Genomic DNA, 12,754 nt, shown 5'->3' on the forward strand with positions numbered 1-12,754 from the left:
AGACTTACAGAGGGCAGACCTAACCGCTCTCCAGGTTCGTTTGCAACGTTGGATAAAAGTGTTGACCGACGGAACGTTAGACTCAGAACTCGTGGAAGGGAAAAGGGGAGGCTGGTAACCCAGACAGCACTCAAACGGCGACAACCCGGTGGCAGAAGAGGGAGCTGATTTATGAGCGTATTCTGCCCACGGGAGTTGCTCGGACCACGAAGCGGGATTGCGGAAGACTAGGCTGCGCAAAATGCGTCCAATGGTCTGGTTAGCGCGTTCAGCTTGTCCATTGGTCTGAGGGTGGAATCCGGAGGAGAGACTGACAGAGGCACCGATTAGACGACAAAACAGGGAGGAGAATTGAGGACCCCTATCAGATACAACGTTCTCCGGAAGTCCATGAATCTTAAAAATGTGTTCAACAACGATCTGGGCGGTCTCCTTAGCGGAGGGCAGTTTTGGCAGAGGAATAAAGCGAGCGGTCTTAGAGAATCGATCGATAACAGTGAGAATAACGCTATTACCTCTAGAAGAAGGAAGCCCAGTGATAAAGTCGAGTGCAATCTGTGCCCAAGGACGCAACGGTATGGGTAGGGGTCTGAGGAGACCCGCAGGCAGTTTGTTGCTGACCTTGGTCTGGGTGCAGACCGAGCACGACGCAATAAAGCGGCGAATATCTCGTTCCAGGGTCGGCCACCAAAACCTCTGGGAAATAGAGGCGATGGTACCCCTAACCCCCGGATGCGCAAAAATCCTCGAAGAGTGACCCCACTGGAGAACGGCACGACGAGCCGGCGGGGGTACAAATAATAGCCCCTTGGGACAGAGGCGAGGCGTGACAGAATGAGCGAGAGCGCTTAACAATACGTTCGACTCCCCAGACTGCCGCACCCACCACCACCACCCCCTGAGGGAGAATCCTCTCATCAGAGGGCTTAGGCTCAGAGGGGGCAAACTGGCGAGAAAGGGCGTCAGGCTTTAGATTCTTGGGACCAGGACGGTAGGAAATAGTAAAATCAAAACGAGCAAAGAAAAGTGACCAACGAGCCTGGCGAGCGTTAAATCTCTTAGCCGTACGGAGATATTCGAGGTTACGATGGTCTGTCCAGACCACGAACGGGACAGAGGAACCCTCCAACCAGTGGCGCCACTCTCCTAATGCGAGGCGAATGGCCAAAAGCTTGCGGTTTCCCACGTCGTTATTGCGCTCGGACGGAGACAGGCGGTGTGAAAAAAAAGCGCAGGGGTGAATTCTCTCGTCAGCGGGCGATCGCTGAGAGAGAATTGCCCCCACTCCCACCTCCGAGGCGTCAACCTCCACAATAAATTGTCTGGACATGTTGGGAGTGATGAGGATGGGAGCGGACGAGAACAGGGACTTAAGGCTATCGAAGGACGCCTGCGCGCTGTCGCTCCAACAGAACCGGGTCTTGGTCGAAGTTAAAGCAGTAAGAGGAGCTGCCACCTGACTAAAGTTCCGAATAAACCGTCGATAACAATTAGCGAAACCTAAAAAACGCTGGAGCGAGACCCGTGAGTCAGGAGTGGGCCACTCGGTGACGGCGCAAACCTTGTTAAGGTCCATACTAATACCCTGAGCGTAAATGACCGAACCGAGAAAAGTAACGGATCGGGCGTGGAACGTACATTTCTCGGCCTTGACGAATAATTTATTATCCAGAAGACGTTGAAGAACCTGATGAACATGTTGCACATGAACCTGGAGAGACGAGGAAAAAATCAAAATGTCATCGAGGTAGACGAAAACAAAAATGTTAAGCATGTCCCTGAGAACGTCGTTGACCAGGGCTTGAAAAACGGCAGGAGCATTGACCAAACCGAAAGGTAAAACCCGGTATTCAAATTGCCCGAGGGGAGTATTGAAGGCGGTCTTCCACTCGTCCCCTGCCTTAATGCGAACGAGATGGTATGCGCTGCGGAGATCTAATTTCGTAAAGAACTGTGCTCCCTGCAAGATCTCAAAGGTGGATGACATAAGCGGCAAGGGATAACGGTTCTTAATGGTTATGTCATTCAAGCCTCGGTAATCTATGCAGGGGCGCAGAGAACCATCCTTCTTCTTCACGAAAAAAAACCCCGCACCGGCAGGAGACGAGGAGGGTACAATAGTACCTGCGTTCAATGACTCGGAAATATATTTCTCCAACGCCTCACGTTCAGGAATGAAGAGGGAATACAGTCTTCCCCGAGGAGGGGTGGAGCCTGGCAGAAGATCAATGCTACAGTCATACGGACGGTGCGGAGGGAGAGAAGCGGCCCGGGATCGATTGAAAACCGCTCGCAAATCGACGTACTCCTCGGGAACACCTGACAAATCACCTGGCTCCTCCTGGAAAACAGACACAGATGACACAGGAGGAACAGCAGACGTTAAACACTTAACATGACATGACAAATTCCACGAAAGGATGGAATTAAGGGACCAATTAATCTGGGGGTTATGCTCAACAAGCCAGGGATGGCCCAAAACTACAGGGGTATTGGGGGAAGAAAAAACTAAAAAGGAAATAGTCTCACGATGGTTACCGGAAACGACTAGACTCAAAGGAACAGTCGCACGGTGAACCCTGGCCAGGACCCGTCTATCCAGGGCAAAGACCGTGGTGGTCTTCTGGAGATCCACGAGAGGAATCTTGTGCTGGAGTGCCCAGGTTTGTGATTCATCCACAAAATTTCCCTCAGAACCAGAGTCTATCAGGGCTTGACCGGAGGCGGTGGAATTGAGCCAGTGGAGACGAACCGGAAAAGTAGTCCGAGAAGGCCGTGGAGGGTGCAGAGAGGAAGCGCTCACCAGTAACCCTCTCTCTACTGGTGAGCGTTGGCTTTTAACTGACAGGTGTTAACGAAGTGACTACCAGAACCGCAGTAAAGACACAAACGATTGACGATGTGGCGCTGGCGCTCTGCAGCTGAAATTCGAATACCACCCAGCTGCATAGGTTCCTGGTCAGTAACGGAGGAAGAGGTTACGCTGACGGCGGAGGGGGAGGAAGCAGCAGCAGTTGTGCAGCGAGCGCGCCGACGTAGCTCGAAACGTTTCTCTACGCGGAGAGCCAGGTCGATAAGCGAGTCGAGATGGGAGGGAGACTCACGAGCCAGTACTTCATCCCTGATCTCAGCGTCAAGACCCTCGATGAATCGTGCCACTAGCGCGGGTTCATTCCACCCACAGGAGGTAGAGAGCGTGCGGAACTCCACGGAGAAATCCGCAACCGAGCGTCTTCCTTGTCGAAGAGAGGACAACAGACGGGAGGCCTCAGGTCCATGCACAGACCGGTCGAAGACCTTCAACATCTCCTCCTTGAAAAGGGCATAGTGGTTTAAGAAGTCAGCCTCAGAGCTCCATACAGCTGTCCCCCATTCACGGGCCCACCCCTTAAGGAGCGAAATGATGTAGGCGATGCGAGCGTGATCCTTGGCGTAAGTGAGGGGCTGAAGAGAGAACACGACTTCACATTGTGTCAAAAATTACATGCATTCGGTCTGCTCACCCGCATAGCAGGGGGGGGTTGTTCACCCGGGGTTCAGGGATGTCTGCAGAATGCGACAAGTCCCTCCGGAGATAATGGAGCTGCTTGGTGAGATCATCCACCTGGGAGGCCAGTGTCTCCACCGTACGACGAGCAGCGGAGAGTTCCTCCTCATGCCTTCCCAGCATTGCTCCCTGGATCTCCACAGCCGCCTGAAAGGAATGACCCTCCGCCGGGTTCATTTGGTCGGATTATTCTGTCACGGGATACTGGAGAAGAAACCTCAGAAAGCGTCTGGTGGGTAACTCAGTCTTTAATGACAAATTAGGCAAAGCCGCAACGGCCGTATATCAACGAAAAGTTCAATGTCTTAAATGCAAACAGAGCAAAGCCGCTTAGGCCCTTTTAACAGAGAAAAGTTCTCCTTAAATTCTTGAGAAGCTGAGTGAAGCCCGAGCGGAAGGTCCCAAAGCCTCGGGAGTTAGTGGAGCAGGAAGACAGGTGAGACGTTGCACCCTCAGCGGTAACCCGAGGCTCAGCACTGGACACAGGACAAACCAGTAACATAACACCCAAAATAATAAGCAGTACTAGACAGGATAAGATACGACTGGACTCTTGATCAATGGATGAACCACAAGTACGGCAACATACGTGACGATAGCAATATTCCGACAGAGAAGGGATGAAAGAGAAAGCTAGAAATAGAGAGACTAATGATCAGAGATGGAGAGCAGGTGAGGAGATGAAAGAATGAGGAACAGCTGAAACAGATGAGAGCGCAATGATAAATGAGAGTCAGAGTGTGTGGATGTGTGTGTCCAGCAGATGGAGACAGAGAACAGAAAGAGAGAAGGAACCAGGATCATGACAGAAATTAATAATTTGAGACAATGGACTTATTGTGTTCATACGTTTTTACATATTAGTTAAGTTGATTTGACAAAAGAAAAAGATTGTTTGCATAGGGTATTTTGTCATGGTAGTCTATTGTTTATAATTTCTATATGCCATAGGTAAACTTAGTTTGCCGCTTTATTCGCGATTTAACAAATAGATGTGATTATTATACATGTCAGTGAGTGAGTTTAACTAAACATACCTTCTTCCGATGTTCATTTTATGCTCTAACAACAACTAGTACCTAGTCAAAAGTGGGCCTGGAGATGATCAGTTCAAGCGTGCTCCCGTTTCACTTGATCTGACTTGCTACAGCGATCTGTCACGCCAAACGAGGGTTTGCACTAACGTCACGGTTGGGTCAGTTACCCGGATGCATGGGCGGTAGTCAACACTTCATTTACGCATGTGGTTGATGAGCTGATGCTGTGCTGTGCCTCTCTCAACCACAAACACCTTCTTTCCTCATTTTTTTGCACTCTTCTCTTTAACTTTTGGCAGTCTATAGAACTCCAAATGTTTTTCCCGGTGCGACCGATTAGTAGGCCTACCTACAGACCAAAACACACACACACACACACATATATATATATATATATATATATATATATACATATATTATTATTATTATTAATTCCAAGGTATCGAAAATATGAGTAGCCTAAAAATGTACACAGATATATCCTGTAGGCTATGTATCCTACTCATAAAAAAACAAAAACAGAAAGCTTTAATGAAATAAATTACAAAGTTGAAACAAGTTTATTGTCTTAAGAGCTTTAAGAAAACGAGAATTTTTCAGCAGCAATAATCGACCAAAAACAGTGTACGTTCAGTGCATGCTGCCAATATGGCTTCGGGATTGATGTGAAAGCCCTTGCCAAAACGATATCTATTGTTTGAATTTCGTAATAAACCTAAGAAAAAAAAAAGTTACATTTGAGACTTTTTGTGATTTAGTGCATTGTGTCCTCTTTGCTCCATGATATTTTTTCACTGCATGAGAAAATGGATGTGTGGTGCAAGAGCGCTGAATGCCCGAGAGTTGGCAGCCCTTATCGTGTGTCTTTGAAAATACATAAAATAGCAAAATAAATATTAATATATTTTTTATTGTTAAATACACCAAAGAAAACTTCATACAGGCTACCATTTTCTTGCTGCTGCAGTAGCCGCTATGTGTTGTAATAGCCTGATGTAATTTTATAAAACTGTACACACAAAATATATTTAGCAGACAAACACTTAATATATTTATTTCTAATAAACATGTTTACTACATAACTGTACAATGTTTAAAACTATTTACCTGTTTGTAGGCATTTGATTAACTGTGAACAGTTCAATGGTTAATCTTTTTTAAGTTTTTAAGTTGTAAAGTCATTAGGTTCAGATGTAATTCTACAAGCATGAAGATGCCATAACATTTTAATATAGCCTAAATTTTAAAGGAAACACGCAACATAACAGATATTTTTTTTTTCAGTTAAACTGTGACGTCTGAGCCGATATGGTAATAATTGGTAATAATATCATAATTTTAAAGAGTTTGAATATTTTTAGGACGTCGCTCATGTTATTAAAGCCATGTAACTCTCCACACTTTACTCATTTACTGAGTTTGTAGCTGCTTAAGTGTCATTGATACACAACAGTGATTCATCATGGGACACAAAAGTTCACGAGTCAGCAATACAACAACTGTTCACGGATAGCGAGCAGGTTCACGTGACCGCACACCAGGCTCAAACCCCAGCTTTCTCATCGGCCATAATGAGAAGAAGCCTGAGGGGGAGGGAGACGCTTCCCATCCCTCGTCTGAAGAGGAAGAAAAGAAAGAGGGCGACTTCAGCTTCTTTAAGAGTCTCTCTTGTAGATGGAAAAACAAAATCACCCCAAAACAAGAGCTCAGATCAGGGTGAGATGATGAAGGATCAAGAGACCGAAACATCCAAGAGAATTACTGATGGTAAATCACAATGTTATGAAAATACATATATTTAATATCCTACATGAAAAAGTCAATTCGTGTTCTGGCCATCTAGGAGGGTTTTGATCAAACTAACCTCAAAAGATTAGTAATATTTCACTTTGTACTTTAAAAATCAATAGGTGAACAAATAGTAATTTACTTTAATATCAAAGAATCACTGTAAATCACGGTAAGTTACCAGTTAATGGACTGCTAGCTAACTTGTGCTGATATTCTCCTCTTCAAAAGTCTACAGCGCATCAGATCTGTAGTAGGTCATCATTGATATCGAGGAACCTCCTGTCGATAAACCTAAGTCCTTCCCGCTGCTGAGCCTCTGGTGCAAGAAGAGCTTCAAACTCCAGTCCACGAAGCTCCAATCCATCTGACAGCAGGTGAAAAGTCTCCACTCCGTAACCAAGTGAACATGAGACCTGAGGATGAGTTTCCGACAACAAAAATCTCACAATATAAAGCACCACTAAACACCGTCTGCTTCTCTTCATCTTTTAACAGATGACATTTTCTGCCGATATACAACTGGATTTGGAAAGGCTGAGCCATCTATGAAGTGCCATCTATGAAGGCATGCGTTTGGCGGATTGCTTGGAACCTATGATATGATCTCTTCACACAATAATTGCTTTTTGTCGTGTCCATCAGGTTAAATCCATCTGACATCATGTTTCTTTCTTCCAGCCAGATCATCCCAACAAAAACCCTTTCCCAAAGAAGTTGCTCTGACAATCCTGGCCTGGCAACCCTGACAACCCTGAGGGGGGGTTGTTCTGGCGGGAAAGTGACGTCAATGCATTCCCGATTCCCTCAGAGCCCGTCAAATGCAGATGTCTCTGAATGATAGATAAACAAACGAAAATATTTTGTTCTTGTTGTTGTTTTATTAGATTTTTCACGACTCAATATCGAGTCATTTTGATATGTCATTACCTGGGGCACAACAGGGCTAAAGCTGCACCGCTGTGAAAGGAGCATTGCTTTTATTCTCCTCTAAACCACTAGATGGCACACAATTTGCAGCATAAAAATATTCAACACTTCATATAGTTACTACTGTAATGCCATTTTTTATGGGATCTTCTTCAAAGCTTGCAGATTCTATCATTTTTAATATTAATATATATTTGTTAAAAAAAATACATTTCCTGTTTTTATTAAAATAAACAGAAAGTAGTAGCTACAAACTTTGCTGAAGTGATTGTTTAAAAAAAAAATTAGATATTATGCAAAACATTTTACTTTAGCTAAATGATGTTTGTATCATTTCCAATACGCACATTTATATGATTCACTTTAATCATTTATTTTCCCCAAAAAAATATTTTGATTCATCAATGTTCAATTAAAACATAGGACTTGATATTTTTCTGCAATCATATTGAAAATCACATGTTCTGTTTAGCCCCATTATTATTGGCCCACATGTAATTTGTATTTTCTCAAAGAAAAAAAATCTTATCATAATAATGTTGTAATACAGAACCCTGTCAAGAAGATATACTGTTATTAAAAGTTAATTAACAACTGTTAACACCCTAATAATACTTTTATGATAAGAATACTAATGTTATAATATTAATTTTTGAATGTAAAATCAATGAATATGTAAAATAGTCCTTTTGTTGCAAAATGCTCCTCTCTAGAATTCTTTTTTTCCCGCTAAATACAGTTTATGGTGACTTGATGTTGTTTTCTTGGTAAATGTAACCTTACGTGACATTAACTTTCAAATAAAGGAAATAAGTTTTAAATTCTAGTCTTCATTTATCTTAACACCCAGTGTACCTGTAAAAAAGGCTGCAGAGCGTATTGAAATAGGCTATGAGAAAACTGACAGCTTAGTACTCATTAAAATCAAACCAATTTACAAAGCTACATTAAGCCTTGAAATCTAACCATCGTCACATTTAGCATTACAGGTTTCTGATTCAACAATTACACATTAAGAGAATTACAGTATGGCAAGCTGTGTTGACATTTAATCATTTTAACCTTCTAGTCTATTTCTAATTTCATGCTATAAAAGGCACTAGTACCTAAAGAATAAGCACTAGCAAATGAATATGTACTAGTACTTAATGAAATAGATTCTATTTTCTAAAAAATAAGTACTAGTAGCATGAAAATAGAGACTAGTAGGTTAAAACAGTGGTTCCCAACCTTCTGAGACACCCTTTTTCTCAAGAAAATATTTTAGGGCACATTGATTATCGCTCTTGTTGCAGCAAGGATGACAAAATATGTTTGTTTGTTTGTTTGTTTTTTTTTTTTTAAAGGTATGTTTATGCGCAAATAATAGCCTAGAATATTGAAAATACATGAACAAAAACATCAGTAGGCCCTTTGTAATTAAAAAACGTAAGCCTGAGAAGCATAGGGGAGCACCGGGCACAACGTAACACGGCTAGTTGTGACACGCTTGTTTTAAATACTTACACACATGCTAGCATGACGAAACTTGGTGTATTTACTAGTTGACATTTCAACACTATATAGAGAAAAAAATTGTACCAAAATTCCGAAATCTTTGTAAGATATCACTGAACATTTATTTAATCATAGCAAAAGTACATTCCTTACTTAAATAAATTTTCATCTCTATTTTTTGTGTTTATTTAAAATTAGACAAATCTGATATTATTTTAATCTCCAATTGTTTAACAGTTGATATACTTCTTTAATGCTCCGCTAAATAGCAGAAGACACTAGTAGGGTTTAAACCCCTAGTTGTGCAGGTGGGGCATGTTGTAACACTGCATTACAATGTGCCCCTATTATAAATATGCTATTATATTCTATACTTTTATGAACTTAATTGCGAAAACATGACAAACATAATGACTGAGAGTCAATATTCAGAAATTATTAATTATTATTTTGTTTTGAACTATGCTGTATAGCTGTGTTTTCCAGTGTGTTTGTTGGCAAACTCAAAAATTAGTGTATTTTTAATTATTAAAAAATGCCAGTATTTTATATGAAAAAGTCAACCCGATCTCACGACCTCACTCGTACGAATTAATACGATTTTGCTAAATCGTACGTATTTTACGAATTGGCCAATTCGTATGAATTCGTACAAATGACCTACCCCTTACCCCGCCCCTAAACGTAACCATCACGTGGGTTTAGACAAATGTACGAATTAGTACGAGTGAGGTCGTACGAATTAGTACGAATTAGCCACTTTTTAATCATGCGTCGAATTCGTACGAATTGGTCGTGAGATAGTTGTATTTTATTAAGAAAATATTTTGGTTTGACTTGTATATATATATTTTTTTTATTAGATCAGATGGTGATGTTACAATGTACCCCACCTATGCTATGGGGCATGTTGTCACATTTCACTTTCACCATTCTTTCAGGGTAAAAATCAAGAAAAAAGTATACACTGTATTAATAAAACAAAACCACAATTGTACTAGACATGTGGTAAATTAATGCGGAGAAAAAAAATCTCTAAACCCTACTGTAAGTAGATTTACACAAATTGACAAAGTCAAAAAGTGTTACGTTGTGCCCCGCTCTACCCTATATATATTGTCCCTATTTAAAATGCAAAAAGAAAAATATTCACACACAAAAAAGAAAGAAAGAATATAGGCTTTTATAAATGACTTGTCTGGGGCCTCAATACTTGCATGTTATTTGTGATGCTTCATCAATGTGAGGCTTTATTTTTTTTTTACGTTTTTGGCGCTATAGCGAGCGATAACAAACTTGCATCTATTAACACAATAATGTGTCTTTAATTCGGAAGAACATTGTAGCCGGAACTACATCTCTCTGTGTACGTCTATGACGAATCACGCAGGTACTGGGCTACTCTGCAGCGGCAGCAATCCGAACCACTCGAAAATAGTCCCAATGTAAACCATTATTAGATGTACCATAGTGATTCAGGATAAGACAAAAACACGGATTGGAAAATAGATTCATGATGAATTCACTCATTATATACATTTTGTAAATTTTGAACAGAACAAATTAAGGACTTTTATTTAAAGCTCATTGCTCAAACTTTTCAAAATATGATGAGCTCGCTGAGGCCCCCTTGTGGAATCCATTGAGGGTTAAAATGATTAAATGATAAGCAGCTTCCAATAAGAGAAGTGCATTTGCGGCCTCTCTCGTGAATCTGTGAGAATATTAGAAAGGCAGCGTGTCATTGAAAACAAGCACTACCAAGACTGTTACATAATTTCTGAAAAACATGGACCTGTGTTGGTCCAGTTGCATAAGCAGACAAGTGTGAGAAGTCCTACCGAGATTGATGAATAGTTAGAGATTGATGAACCTCGGAGAATGTTCCACGTCTGGCATGCGATTCAGTAACGTGACTGTATCATCAGTTTCAAATGTTAAAAGACACTATGTACCCAGTAAACATAGGCTGATTTTCATTGAAGTTTCATGTGTTTTTGTTTTCATGACATTAGAAACAGGAAAGTGGATCTTAATGAAACTTGGTAACACTTTCCGATGCAAGGTCCCATTAGTTCAAGTGAATCCTCTGATTTGATACAATGTCTATATGTAAATCACTCTTTCTCTGTGTTATCTGAACTGAGCAATTTATTTGTCAGCAAATGTCTGCCGGATGATTGATTTTAAAAACCTATTAGGTTTTAAAACCTATTATATTTAAAAAGCTATTAAAAACCTAAATGCATTACTATTGATCATAGCTCGTTCAAGTTAACTAAAAACAAATGCAACCTTATTGTAAAATATTGCTGGGAAATTTTGAAATACTGACAGTGTATTGTAATTTTCCCTTTAATTGGTTTTAAAAGGTAAAGGTTTTTTGATTAATGATGATTTATGTTCAATAGTTTAACTTATGTGTAGAAGACAACCCAAATCATGTTACTGTACATCAAATGCTATTGGAAATACAATACAGGGTGAGATTCAAGCACAAAAGGGAGGGGAGATGAATTGTGCTTTTTAAGAATCAAATATTCAACACTCAAACTGCTCTTTAAGTTTTTATGAATAACAAAATCTTTTTTTTTCTCCATGGCACAGCACTATTTTCATTAATATCACAAATATAGAAAGACGGCAAGTGTTCCGCCATCCCCAAATCTATTTTAAAAGTCAAACACTGAAAAATGGACAAAACACAAGTATTAAAAACCATAACATCATCTTTCCACTCTCTCCCGTACACATGAACATCATCACCATTGTGTCGAAACATCAACATTGGCACTTGCAAAACAATCGACTCAGGTAGTGCTGAGCAAGTATGCGATCCCGTGAGGAAAACCATCCATACTAAATGGCACAACTAACAAGAAGGCACGTCAACTGCACATTAACCGGGGCTCTCCAGTCCACGTTCCAGCATGCTTACAGCCTTACGCCGATGCCCAAATCACTTTCTCAATAAACCATCTAACAGCTTTAGTGATCTAACGGAGAGTTAAGGCATTACAGGTCGTTTCCACTGACAAAATATGATTTGATTCCAGTATTCTTTACTTGTTTTGATTAATATAAACACACAAATGGCATACTGTTATGAATTTAGAACTACACAGTGATTTTGTAAATAAGACCACTTTGATATTGTCTGACAAAAATTTGCTACAGTAATTTTAAGGCCACATTGAAGGACCTCGCATTAGACACAATAAAGCATACTGTATACAACTCAAAAGGTGCATTAGCTTAACCTTCAGCGTGAAAACGGGCCGTGCGCGACAGGCGCTGGGCCAATTTCCCTTTCTTACAATTGTTGCTTTGTGAAACTTGAATTTCAAGTGTGGCTGATTGCATCATGACTCTTTCATGTTTGATTTAGAAATAAAAATGGAGAAGAAGAAAGAAAACATGATTTTTGAAAAACAAAAGGGATAATGAATACTTGTTTGAGAGTCCAATAAACTTGTCTAGATAAGAAAAAAAAAAAAAAGACAGCATATTATTCCATGTGATTGCCATTTATGGTTTTGTCCTCGCTTGAGATCTTGAGGTAAACTCATTTAACACAGGGAATGAGGGAAGTTTAACTCAAGATATAAAGAAGAGGAAGTCATTTTCTTAAAACACAAATCTTGTCAAATCACCCACCGAAGAGGATAATCAACTTGATTCACTTTAACAGGGCTTCCCTCGACCATGAAAATGAAAGAGTTGTAAAGAAGGAAAGACATCTTTTGGTGAATCTCTCCGAAAACACGCCTACGCCACATTTACCCCTGAAAGCAAATGAAAAAATAAATACAAAATAATATTTGCTTGAAGAAAACAGCCATATTATATGAAATTGTGAAATTATTTTCATGAGATTTTAAATGCTTTTCCCTCATTATTGCCATGATGCATCTGGACATTTAACTATTTGAATTTTTTTTTCAATTATCATTCA

This window comes from Pimephales promelas, chromosome 7, assembly GCF_988280905.1.
Source record: "Pimephales promelas chromosome 7, fPimPro1.hap1.1, whole genome shotgun sequence".
NCBI lineage: Eukaryota > Metazoa > Chordata > Actinopteri > Cypriniformes > Leuciscidae > Pimephales > Pimephales promelas.